The sequence below is a fragment of the Ostrinia nubilalis genome, chromosome 29 (assembly GCF_963855985.1).
Source record: "Ostrinia nubilalis chromosome 29, ilOstNubi1.1, whole genome shotgun sequence".
Classification (NCBI taxonomy): Eukaryota; Metazoa; Arthropoda; class Insecta; order Lepidoptera; family Crambidae; genus Ostrinia; species Ostrinia nubilalis.
Window position 1 is genome coordinate 71,728 of NC_087116.1, and position 12,344 is coordinate 84,071.

The following is a 12,344-nucleotide window of genomic DNA, read 5'->3' on the forward strand; positions in this document are numbered from 1 at the left end:
ACGTTTCCGAGCTGTGTATTATCACGGGTATCTGTCTATAGGCACATTTATAAGGTTTAAAACAAAAATTAAGTAATCACAAAAACGCAGAACGGACGGCCAATGGGGCAACAGGGTTCAAGTGGAGGCTACGTACCGGAAAGTGCATCGTAGGACGTCCACCTACAAAGTGGACCGACGACCTCATAAAGGTAAGCAGGAAGGTGCTGGATGCAGGCCGCTACCAAGCGGTCATTATGAAAATCATTGGGGTACAGGCCTATGTTCAGCAGTGGACGTCCTATGGCTGAAATGATGATGATGATTAAATGTTGCTATATTAAAATTCCTACGCTAAAAATTATCCATTTGTATTTAATGCCACTATGCAGTCCTAGTTTAACTATTACGAGAAAAACTCATTTTTGCAGTTTTCATACTAGTTGCTATTCAAGTAGCCATAAGATAAAAATATTACAGAACACATAGGCTTGTGATACCTTTCTAAAATCTCAATTAACCAAGGAAGTTTTTAAGGTAATGGGCACGATGGTCTTCCTACATTTTTTTTACACGATGGCTGATCAAAAGTGCAAGACAATGAATTAATTTTTCCTTCTTCTCTGCAATTTCTTAAAATTTTCATACTTTTAAACTAGTTTGTTGAACTTTAATATTTTCTTTTGATAGCCCAACTGCCGCACAATTTATAAACGCAGTAAGTAACACGTGAACAGTTTCGAGAAAAACGCGATCAAAGTTGAAATTTTATTTTGGGGTGTCTACAATTAGTTACGCAAATATTTGTAAAAAAAAAAATATGGGCTTATAGAGCTAAACTCAAAGTTTATTTTGATATGAGGTTTTTGTATTTTAATTAATATTTTGTATTTAAAATTATTAAAAAACAATTTATGTTATGGATTAACTAAGTTTTCGTTCGATACTTACTACCCATGAATGCAGTATGATTGTTCCTTACTGCGTTTATCAGTAGTTTTCGTTACTTACGGTACATGTGTTAAATGATTGATTTAAATTTTAGTTCTTACAACGTAATATATGCGCCGTATCTTTACAACTTACTGCATTTATGAGTGGGAGTGTGAATCAAAATAATTTATCAAAACTTTAAATGCGCAGTAATTATACAATTATACTGCGTTTATCATAAGCCAATAACGCTTTCATGTTGAACTTTCCCAAATGACCAAGGGGTAAATGAAACAAGTATTACAAAATAATTGCTGAGATCGCTTGTTATTCAATCAAAAATTAAGATATGGCACCCACTTTTAGATCTTAAATATACCAATCTAATAAAATAAAGACTCGGTCGTTCTTTTCAGCCGAAAGACGTCCACTGCTGGACAACGGCCTCCCCCAAGGATTTCCACAAAGACCGGTCCTGTGCCGCTCGCATACAGGAACCTGACGCGACCTTCACCAGATCATCGGTCCACCTAGTGTGAGGCTTGCCCAAGCTGCGTCTTCCAGCTCATGGTCGCCACTCAAGAAATTTCCTGCGACAGCGGCCATCAGACAACTTATAGGGTCTCCAACCTTCAGAGGAGTGGGTACAGCACGGCATTTGACATGATTTTTGTTAGTCCATTAAAGACCCATTTGTTGAGAGGCTCTATTGAGGCAATCGAGGATTGAGCTTAGATCCTCCACGTTCTCAGCCATGACTACGATATCGTCCGCGAATCAAAGATGGGTGATGTACTCGCTGATGATATTTATGCCCAATCCGCTCCAGTCCAGAAGCTTGAAAACATCTTCCAGAGTGGTAGTGAACAGTTTTAGAAATATGACATCTCCCTGTCTGACCCCTCGCTGCAACTGAAGTCCTGATCCCGGAGACGGACTGACATTGTGGCCTATTCGTACAAGCCCTTCAACGATTATATCTATAGTAAATTTGGCACCGTTGGAGAGACTGTAGCTTGAAGAGAGAAGTCTTTCTCATAGACCACAAATGCCAGACAAAGTTGCTGATTATTCTCCTCAGTTTTCTGCCATAGATAAGTATGTGGTCTATCGTACTAAAGCCTTATCGGAAACCGATTTGTTCGGGAGGCTAGATGTCGCGTGAAACCATTCATGATGACTCTCAAAAACAGAATCAGAAGTGAGATGGGTATAAAATAAATTCTTCAACAAGGTTTTGTTGCCTTTTTTGAAGAAGAGTTATCACCACACTTCTGTGCCATGCCGTAGGCGTTTTTCCCTCAAGGATGACGGAATCGAATAGCTTCTAAAGAGCCTTTAGTACCGGCGTTCCGCCTGATTTCAGAAGCTCAGCCGTGATTCCATCATCGCCCGGTGCCTTGTTGTTTTTCAGCTGTTTGAGAGCCATTCTAATCTCGTACAGACACGTCCGGGATATCTTCGGTATAGTGTCGGGTCAATCTAGCTCTTGGGTCTTCGGCTAGATTTGTCATTTGGACAGGTTTTCAACTTCTTCCAATAACGTAAGAGTCAGCCACTGCGTTCATAACATGTTAACACCTAGGCAGCACTCTGACAATCCTTAGTATGTACGCAGTATAATTGTAATTACTGCATTAATATTAAGTACAAGTCATCTGTTTTTCCTATGGAAACATAATATCAGTGTGTGTTTAAGTGGAATTACTGCACATATACTATGTGCAAGGTGAACTTAACAATTGTAGAAACATAATAAGAATGATGTAATTGGCACATACTGCACTATTACTGTGTAGCAAATTAATTAAGCGCGAGTATTCACGTAATATTAAGTTATTATGTGCTCTTACTGCTAACATAGTATGTGAAGAAACCTACAATCTGCTCTTTACTGCGTTTATGATAACATGTATCTTCCGTTCTAAGATAGATAGAAAAAAACGGGTCTTTGATTCTTATAGATCGCGATGTCAGGATTCAGAATATTCAAAACAATCATAAATGCAGTAAGTGGTACTTACTGCGTTTATAAATTGTGCGGCAGACTATCCCTTGTGATAAGGAAAAAAACTAGATTGAAATGTATCCTCATTTGTAGAAATGGCATGAGAAAAAGTAATCGCAGGTGGCAATTTTCTAAAAATGCACAAAAACTTAAAAATCTTGAAAACGGTGATATTTTTACTGGGGTCAAAATTGGACGTTAGGGAGACCGTGGCAAGGCCTATCGATGGTTACAGGGTTATCCATTGTTTTTGGGACACCCTGTATGTATTATTTACTTAACATTATCTAAAGAAGCACTCACATTTACGCATACACTACGCAAACACACACACACACACACTACACACACGCACACACACACACACACACACACACCTATTTCTTGTAATTCTGATACGAGTAAGTTAATATTAAAGTGAAAAATGAAAGCTGATTATGGCACATAGAAGATACTTAGTGACCTAAGGTGGTGGGAGCCTGATGACCTTGAAATACAGGTATACTAAATACCTAGCATAGGCATCAGACTCACACAAGAATGAACATCAAACGTATCTTATAAATTCACTATTCTTAGAAATAACACCCACTACGTCAGCGTGACGTCATATCGTTCGATCCTGTTGTCTCTGTCTTAAAGAGGGAAGGCACGAGAAACCGGCCGCCCCGCGCGCCGCCACACTTTGCTCGAGCGCTTGGCTGTGACGGACGTTCTCTCGGTTCAGGGACTGTGATATTTGTGACCTAGATCATTATTTCTGCCATAGGCATATTTCTTTATTACGTTAATTTGATTTGTGGAATTATTGGTTTCGGTTATGTAATAAATCGATATCTGCTGGTGCCGTACATCACTTTTAAAAAGCACTCTCACCTCTTATCTTTAAGATCAGAAGTGGGATTGACCACGCGTTCTAACCGTTTTTGCCATCTATTTTTGCCTTAGTTTGTGATTATCAGTGCAGTGTTAAAAGTTAAGATGACCAGGCGTTCGTCTAGATTAAAAAAAAAAGAACGTGATTATTCTCGTAGACAGTGTCGTGATAAAAGTTAGTTAAACGTCGGGTTTGTTCGAATATCGAATGCCGCCGTTAAATGAACGTGTGCATCGATTGAGTTTTGAGTATCGAGGTAGGTCACCTAGGCGATGTGTACGCACTCCGCGTCGTAGTCCTATTGGGAATCGTGAATATTCACGTAGCCCTCATAGTGATTTTTGTAGGCGCTGTGACAGTTTCTTACGGCCGGCCGCCGCCATAGCTCGCGCGACGATGTGTTTGGGAAAATTTCGTCGCGAATTGACTCGTTTGAGGGTGGATTGCAACTGTAAGTGACACCGTCCAATGTTTTTCTGGAGCTTGTTTGTGATGGAATCGTTACGTGTCTCATTTGCGGCAGTATGGGCCATAAAAAGGGTGGCGCTGCCCAAAGGAAACTAAATACGGAGAGTGCGGTCCTACAGCGCGACGCGACTGCGAAACCGTCACCGTCGACACCGGATGATGGGAAGAGTAATAAATAGGCTTGTGTAGTACATGTACTAATAGGAAGCAATTTCTTTAGTTCACTTTAGTACAGCCGATCACGAATAAATAGGTGTGAACGAGACGTTAAATTGGTGACAAGCGCGCGCGTGCGAGATGGATCCGGCTCTGTGAGTGTGTTGCGAGTATTTTGCGACATTGTACTTAAAGGTGATAGTAATAAAGACGTTTTTCGTCCGATCTGATTAAAAAAATCGGTGTACGAAAATGAACTAACTACATTTGACCAATTGTACTAGTTCGGAGCGATCCGTCACAGATCCGTTCAGTGTCCGAGTAAGAACAAGCCTAATAATATTGCACGTTTTGTATTGGTCTTGTCGATTCTCGCTTTCAAAAGCAGCGTTGGGGGATTCGAGTGGAAGGCGGTCTTCAAGTGTGTTTTTGCTTAGAGTCGAATCCGAGCTCAGTGGCATAATACCCACAATATTAGTGTAAAAAGTACCCGTTAATATTTTGATTGACAACGGGTCGGACATTTCGTTAATGTCCTAATGAGTTTTGAAGCGTTTTAATTTTATTTTTATAATTCTTTCTTTCTTATTTTAATAGAATCCCGACTTATCGTGTGATGCGAGGAATCGGAAGTCAGGAGGTCGAATCAACTTCGTACCTACGTGACGACTTTTCAAAATCTTGTAAGCAACGCGATGGTTCTTGTAGTTTTCGTGATGGATCACAAGACCATGTCTTGGTGAAAATTTTGGTTTGAGAAAACAAAATAATTATGTAGTGGGTAACCTCCCCACGTCTTCGTCAGTAGTAGGTACTACCGTCGACTCCAAATCAAATCAAATCATTTATTGCATTACATGTGTGGTTTGACAATATCGCGCCCTGACCCTGAGTGTCGTGCGCTGCCTTTGCTGGATTTCGAGAGGTGCATTCCTGTGGATGCGGTGGCCCCGGGGGCGTGGAGCAGGAGCAGCAACTACCAGGAAGGACGTAGTGAACAGGAATATTGGTGCTTTGTCTGGTTTGCTACAAACAAGGTCCTGTAACTTTTGTCTTTCTTTTCTTATCTACCCTTGTATACTCACGGACATTTCCCGCGGGTGGCGTGACCGGAGGGAGCGGCGAGCGTTCGGCGAACGAACGAGCAATGTTCGGTTCGCGAGGGGACATCGAAGAAGACGATCCTGACGAATATGTGCATAATTTTTGATATTTGATGTGCAGAGGAAGGCCGAGCGTGTGTTTTGAAGTAAACGACGTGCTGCCCATACAAGTTTGAACGGGCGCTGGCGCATCACCACTATGACTTGGAGTTGCTGGCTGGGTCCTGCATCGAAAAACCCAGGAGGCCGCCGAGCACATGGGCGTGGCGCGGCGAGTGGACTCCAGGGGCTTGCGGAGCATTCTTGGAGGATGGCGAATCTTCACTTGACATGCAAATACGGCCTCTGTCAGTTTCTGGCTTTGTCCAGGCAGACGCTGACTGGTTTTTAATACCTGAAGCGTAGTGTTGACTTTGACATGCAAATACGGCCTCTGTCAGTTTCTGGCTTTGTCCAGGCAGACGCTGACTGGTTTTTAATACCTGAAGCGTAGTGTTGATTTTGACATGCAAATACGGCCTCTGTCAGTTTCTGGCTTTGTCCAGGCAGACGCTGACTGGTTTTTAATACCTGAAGCGTAGTGTTGACTTTGACATGCAAATACGGCCTCTGTCAGTTTCTGGCTTTGTCCAGGCAGACGCTGACTGGTTTTTAATACCTGAAGCGTAGTGTTGACTTTGACAAGCAAATACGGCCTTTGTCAGTTTCTGGTTTTGTCCAGGCAGACGTTGATGGTTTTTAATACCTGATGCGTAGTGTTGATTTTGACATGCAAATACGGCCTCTGTCAGTTTCTGGCTCTGTCCAGGCAGACGTTGATGGTTTTTAATACCTGATGCCTAGTGTTGATTTTGACATGCAAATACGGCCTCTGTCAGTTTCTGGCTCTGTCCAGGCAGACGTTGATGGTTTTTAATACCAGATGCGTAGTTTTGATTTTGACATGCAAAGACGGCCTCTGTCAGTTTCTGGCTCTGTCCAGGCAGACGCCGCGGGTTTTTAATACCCAAGGTGTAGTGTTGGCATGCAAATATGGCCTCTGCTGACGGCGACGGGTTAGTAAGCACATTATGCAAACTTTGGGGCTCTTTTGTGCTTACTGTTCTAACTAATCTACGGATAATAGCATTCCGGAGCTGTTATTCGTAGGACTAGTAATTTTCTTTCACTAATTGTTTTTATTTTATTATTCACTATCTGAGTTTAGTTAATTTGAATGAACGTCAGTTTGGGTCTCTTATCGCAATCCAGATGATTACCATGGAACCGACTAACATTTGTGAATTTTAACTTCAAGAAACGACGGTTTCACTTTGGTTCCTTGTAACTGTCATACATTGAACATACACCACTGACATTCCACATGATAACCATGGAACCGAACATGGGTGAACCAACCTGGTGAGGGTCAGCCTCAAGCTGCACCTCAGGGCTCCGAGCATCAGCTTCCTGCGGACCAGGGCTGCGATGACCAGCCTTTGGCGGGTCCGAGCTGCGCAGACCAGTTTTCAAACGTCGGCGAGGTTATGCTGTGCGTGGAAGAAGCCGTGGCTGATGGGGAGCAAGCAGCGGTCGAGGACGCCGCACGATCAGGAACGGCCGTCTTAGAAATAACACCCACTACGTCAGCGTGACGTCATATCGTTCGATCCTGTTGTCTCTGTCTTAAAGAGGGAAGGCACGAGAAACCGGCCGCCCCGCGCGCCGCCACACTTTGCTCGAGCGCTTGGCTGTGACGGACGTTCTCTCGGTTCAGGGACTGTGATATTTGTGACCTAGATCATTATTTCTGCCATAGGCATATTTCTTTATTACGTTAATTTGATTTGTGGAATTATTGGTTTCGGTTATGTAATAAATCGATATCTGCTGGTGCCGTACATCACTTTTAAAAAGCACTCTCACCTCTTATCTTTAAGACTATGTAATTCTGTTCGATTTTTTGTGTGAGTAAAATAAAGATTTATTTATTTATTTCTTGAACGATCCGGCCCATCTTTCCCCAGGCTCGGAGCGCCTGAACTGTTCGAGCGGGCGCTGCATCCCGGCGGCGGCGTGTTGCCGCGCGCCCTCCGCGCTGTGCCGCCAGCCCTCCTGCTGCGACGAGCACCCGCGGTTCCACGGTCGGTATTGGTGTTGTCTTAACGCTATCACACAACGCTAAACCCCGGTCCGTGAGCACGTAGAATTTTGTCCAATGACCCCTAGTTACCCATCCTTATCGCTCGCGCGTAATGAGGGCTATCGTTTTTATACTTAACAGTTGGCACCCCTGGCGATTGACAGGACCTTACTCTACAGTGGCGCCATCTTGATGAGTGCAAATGCGATAGTCCTCCTACCACTTTAGCGCTCACCAGTTGGCGCCACTGTCTTCGCTACTAGCAAGTGACAGGACCTTACTCTACAGTGGCGCTAACTGGTGAGCGCTAAAACGATAGCCCTCATTATATTGCTGTCGCGACTGTGCGACGGGCGCCCGCAGTGAGTGTGCGAGCGCGACAGCAACATAACTACGCGCGAGCGATAAGGATGGGTAGCTTGGGGTCATTGGACAAAATTCTACGTACTCACGGACCAGACTATACACACATTACGTTAACACCTTAATGTATGAGCAATACCCACCCACAGTCAGTTCATTGTCTTACTCTTAACGCAATCATGCTACCTTAGACACATTACATAACATCGGTAGATACAGGCTTTGTTGCCGCGTGCCCTCTTGCTGCGACTAGCACCCGCGGTTCCACGGTCGGTATTGGTATTGTCTTAACGCTATCACACAACGTTACACACATTACATTAACACCTTAAACAGGGGTCTCCAAACTGACTCGCGGGCCATATACAGCCTGCCACTGCCATCAATCCGGCCCGCGACAGCTTAAGACTATGTTTGCATAAGTGGGCAGAAAAATTAAAAATGTTATGGCCCTTGCAATATACCGAAAAAAATATTATGGCCCCAAGGCTTCAAAGTTAGACCCCTGCTTTAATGTATGAGCAATACAGTCAATTCATTGACTTAATTACATAGTGACATCGGTAGATATAGGCTTCGTTACCGCGCACCTTCCTGCTGCGACGAGCACCCGCGGTTCCACGGTCGGTATTGGTGTTGTCTTAACGCTATCACACAACGCTACACAGTACTACACACATTACATTAACACCTTTTAAGCAGGGGTCTCCAAACTACGGCCCGCGGGCTATATTCGGCTCGCCACTGCCATCAATCCGGCCCGCGACAGCTTAAGACTATGTTTGCATGGGTGAGCAGAAGAATTAAAATTGTTATGGCCCTTGCAACATACCGAAAAAAATATCATGGCCCCAAGGCTTCAAAGTTAGACCCCTGCCTTAATGTATGAGCAATACCCGCACAGTTAATTCATTGTCTTACTCTTAACGCAATGCAATCATGCTACCTTAGACACATTACATACTGACATCGGTAGATAATTATAGGCTTTGTTGCCGCGCGCCCTCCTGCTGCGACGAGCACCCGCGGTTCCACGGTTGGTATTGGTATTGTCTTAACGCTATCACACAACACTAGACACACTGGCATGGTACTTGGCATAGTTAAGGTGGTACAACTGAGAAATGAGGAGATCCGTAAACGAACTAAAGTCACTGACATAGCCCGACAGATTAGCAAGCTGAAGTGGCAATGGGCAGGGCACATAGTACGCAGAACTGACGGTTGATGGGGCAGCAAGGTTCTGTAGTGGAGGCCGCGTACCAAAAAACGCAGCGTGGGACGTCCACCCACAAGGTGGACCGACGACCTGATAAGGTCGCAGGAAGGCGCTGGACGCAGGCCGCTACCAACCGTGCCGAGGCCTGTTCAGCAGTGGACGTCCTATGACTGAAATGATGATGGTGCAACTGAGGCTTAATAGACATGTCGACACCACCAATCAATTGACGTACTTTTTAAAACTGTCAAAACGAAACTCTCCCGTAGATTTTGAATGGCACTACAAGCAAGTGACGTCACTATTTTTTCAACTCAATTAAACTACTTTTTTCAATCACAATGCAAAAAAAATCGTAATTTACAGGTAATTTAAAATTAATTAAGTTCTTAAGACCAGAATGAAGGGTCTTTTTAATAAAGTTGTGGTTTTGAATTATTGAGGTATGGTGTCAAACTGTCAATTATAGCATTTCCAAACCAAGAACTAAACCACTCCACGTCCACAGGTGCTGTGTTCGACCTGGAGCCGCCGTCGCTGTACGACGACCGGCACGCGTCCGACGACTACGGCTTCATACAGTCCACCATCTACACCGTCACTGGTTCGTATATCAATCAAATCAAATAAAGTATTGACGATATGTTGCTATGATATGTGACAGAGTAAAATTTTATTGCAATGATTCTCAAACGTAAGTGGCAAAAATCTAAACTAAAGTTCGATTTTTAATTCGGCGGAATTTTGACAGCTGTCATTTTTTGACAATTCAATGGAATAAGCCTTTTTAGGGTTCCGTAGCCAAATGGCAAAAAACGGAACCCTTATAGATTCGTCATGTCTGTCTGTCCGTCCGTATGTCACAGCCATTTTTTTCCGAAACTATAAGAGCTATACTGTTGAAACTTGGTAAGTAGATGTATTCTGTGAACCGCATTAAGATTTTGATGCAAAAATAAAAAAATAATAATAAATATTAGGGGCTCCCCATACTTAGAACTGAAACTCAAAAATTTTTTTTCTTCAAACACGTCGCCGCCATATGTCTATGGATAGGTCTTTAAAAATGATATCGAGGTTTCTAAAATACTTTTTTTCTAAACCGAATAGTTTGCGTGACAGACGCTTCCAAAGTGGAAAAAAGTTGGTCCCTCTAACTTCTAAAATAAGAAAATGAAAAAACTAAAAAAAAACATATGATGTACATTACATTACTATAAAAACTACCAACGAAAATTGTTTTGAACGAGATCTAGTAAGTAGTTTTTTTTAATACCTCGTAAATCGTAAACCGCTTATTACCGCGCCGCGTAATCTTTCTTACAAATAAATAAAAAAAAAAAAATCATAAATCAATGGTACGGAACCCTTTGTGCGTGAGTCCGACGCGCACTTGGCCGGTTTTTGCTTTGAATTACACTGGTCAACAAAAAAAATAAAATTGTTTGTTTCCTGTGATTTTTTTTCTGTTTCTATCTCAAATTGACGCATATTTTTTAAATATGGCAACAGTTTTTCTCTAACAACTTTTGTTTTTAAGTTATAGCTATCTACCTTCATTTAATATGTTTACTTAGATTTTTGACTTAATTGGACAAAAAAATATATTTTCTTGGTGTTTTCGATATTGCTTCGTTATGAAGATGTTGTGTGCTTAATCCAGATTGCTTCTGCTATGTTTGTGGTAAATATATTATTTGAAAAATGTCGAAAACCTCTATCGGATTTCATGAAAACTGCGTAACATCGACACCTTAAAATAAATATTTGATATTAATTAATCAAGACCACAAATGGGTTATTTGTGTTCTGAGAATAGGTAACTTACTTTAGGCCAACAAGGGGGCTACACAAAATTCCCGTTCCATGTGTATCTGGAATATTCGTAACAAACAAAAGCATTGGTTACAAAAATTTTGACCAGTGCGGCTTCCCGCACACACAACTTTTTGCTTTTCAGCTAAAGTTGATACAAACTATTTTATAAACATGCCTTTAGTTAGCCAAGACCGTATCACCGTACTTCCACCACTTTATATTAACCTCGGCATCTTGAAACAGTCTGTGAAGGCGCTTGACAAAAGTAACGAATGTTATAATTAACTTTCATGAAAGTTTTCAGGATTAAGCACAGAAAACTTGAATGTTGGTAATTTTTGATGGGACTCACATTAGGCAACTGGTAAATGATCGTAATTTTAAGAAATCCATGACTGAAGTCCAGTCCTAAGCTTAGAATTAATTTTTTTGGTTATAAGTAATTTCCTAAGCAAAAAGAAATTGTTGAGAGCATGCTATCCAACTTGCAAGTGCTAGGGTGTAACATGGGCATAAAAATACACTTCATGTACTCGCATTAACATCGATTTCCACAAAATGTGGGTGAGTTTAGTGAGGAGCAGGATAAAAGATGTCATTAGAATTTTCGGCCAATGGAAGAAGGTTATCAGGGGCGGTGGTGATCATATATGAATGGCAGACCATTGCTGGAGTTTGCAACGAGATCTACTCAAACTTGTCTATTCAAAGACATCATATAAAAGATCATTTGCTAGTGTTCAATAGATATTTTATCAACACAATGTATAATTTTTCGTATTTTTTTGTCAAAATAATAAAGCTCTATATTTTAAAAAGTAAAGCTGTTGACGATCTCCCAGTATTTTTTTCATAATCAGGGCCATAGAAATACCCAATAACAGAAAAAAAATTCAAGGAAAAAAAACATGTGTTGACCAGTGTTATTAATGAATAATATGAAATGAAATTACGTCAAGTACAACTTACAAGAATGAACTATTGTTTGTTTTATGAATTCAATGTACACTAATTATTATGTACATTTTAGAGATTAAATAGAAAATAACGCGTTCTTAACACAGTAAAACATCCGGCCTAAGAAAGTTTGACGCAATAAATTAATGACTTCTATATGATGACATAATATGAAGCAAAATTGACGTTACATATTGATGACTCTGTCACAAACAAGAAACGTCGCCGCCACAATTATAATAATGGTTTCTCTGACTAAAGTATTCCATGCCATAAAAGATGTAAAGCTTGACGTGCCCTGTTACAGCGTGCGCGTTAATCTTCATGATAGCAGTTGTGTT